The 1,778-nt window shown below is 33.1% G+C and overlaps 1 non-coding gene across 1 annotated transcript; it reads right to left on the reverse strand.

Moving 5' to 3' along the window:
• Positions 1 to 840: 840 nt before the first annotated feature.
• Positions 841 to 1,004, reverse strand: LOC129025597 (U1 spliceosomal RNA). The gene has a single exon (XR_008497338.1). It is a non-coding gene; the product is annotated as a U1 spliceosomal RNA (small nuclear RNA).
• Between the last annotated feature and the right edge of the window lie 774 nt (positions 1,005 to 1,778).

Genomic DNA, 1,778 nt, shown 5'->3' on the forward strand with positions numbered 1-1,778 from the left:
TATTTTCTGAATAGTAAACCATTGTCAGATACGTAATTTGCAACTATTTTCTATCATTCTATAGAATGTTTTCTTTTTTTACTTTATACTGTTCTTTATGCATGAGCATTTTCAATTTTGATGAAATCTAATTGATCTATCTATTTTTCTTTTGCTGCTCATGATTTTGGTGTCATATCTAAGAATCCATTGCCTAATCCAAGGGTATAAAAGTTTACCGCTGTGTTTTCTTTAAAGAGTTTTTTGCTATTAGCATTTGTACTGAAGTCATTGACTGATTTTGGGTAATTTTTTTGTATACAGGATGAAGTAGAGGCCCAAATTCATTCTTTTCAGTGTAATTCTGGCTTCATAGAATGATTTGAGAAGTATGTGATCCTGTTTACATACTTCTATATAATTCCATATGGTTTCATATATGGATTCATCAGTGAAACCATCTATGATTGAGGTTTTCTTTCTTTGTTAAGAAAGTGTTTAATTGCCAATTAAATTTCTTTACTAGATAAAGGGTTATTCAGATGATCTCCTTCTGGGATGAGCCTTGGTAGTTTGTGACTTTTAAGGAATTGGTCCATTTCATCTCAGTTATTGAATCTGTTGACATAAAGTTGTTCAAATTTCTCCATTTTAATAAACATAGGATCTGTAGGGATGTCATCTCTCTTTTTCCCTAGTATTGGTAGTTTGTCTCTTCAGTCTTTTTTTTTTCTCTTGATCCATCTGGCTAGAGGTTTATAAACTTTATCGCTCTTCTGAAAGAACCAGATTTGGAGTTCATTGATTTTCTTTATTGTTTTCTGCTTTGTATTACGTTGACTTCTTTTTTTTTTTATTTTATCAGGGAAAGTGCAAACTCAGTCCCCCATATACACAAATTATGCAGTTGAGTCTCCCCTGTTTGGGGAAATATCGGGTGTCAGCACACCCAGGGTGCAATAGATGAGCCTCAATCTAGGAAAACCACCTTTGTGCTCATGGTATCTCCCCTGACAGGTGAGGATGTATTATTTCTACTTTGACACTTACCATTACCTTTGTTCTGTTTAATTTGTTTTCCTTTTTCTCATTTATTAACATGTTTTCTGAGCTCATTGACTTGAGACCTTTCTTCATAGAGGTGTTTTTACTGCTATGAAATTTCCCGAGTCTTTTTTTTTTTTTACCAGCCTCTCACAAATTTTGATATGTTGTGTTTTCCTTTTCAGTCAGTTCAAAACACTTTCTAATTTTCATTATGATTTCTTATTTGATTCATAGGGTAATTGAAAGCACATTATTTGGTTCCCAAATATTTGTAGATTTTCTGAATATCTCTCTCATAAATTTCTAACTTAATTTTATTGTATGTGGTTGAAGAACACACTTTGTATTACTGGAATTGTCTAAAATGTATTGAGACTTGTTTTATGGCACGGAATACAGTCTCTCTTGGTAAATGTTCCACATACACTTGAAAATAATGCATAGTCTTCTGTTGTGGGGTGGAGGGTTCTACATGCGACAATTAGGTCAAGTTGGTAATAGTGATGCTCAAGTCTTCTATATTGTCATTGACTTTCTGTCTGCTTGTTTTACCAGCAATATATTGAGGGGGTATTGAAATCTTTGTCGAGAATTGTTGATGCAGCTATTTCTCTGTGTAGGTCTATTCATTTTTGCTTCATGCATCTTGAAGCTCTGTTTTTAGGTGCACAAACACAGAATTGTTATCTACTCATCATAAATTCACTGAGTTGTCATTATGACATGATCTTCTTTATCAATGGTGATATTCT

This window comes from Pongo pygmaeus, chromosome X, assembly GCF_028885625.2.
Source record: "Pongo pygmaeus isolate AG05252 chromosome X, NHGRI_mPonPyg2-v2.0_pri, whole genome shotgun sequence".
Taxonomy (NCBI): Eukaryota; Metazoa; Chordata; class Mammalia; order Primates; family Hominidae; genus Pongo; species Pongo pygmaeus.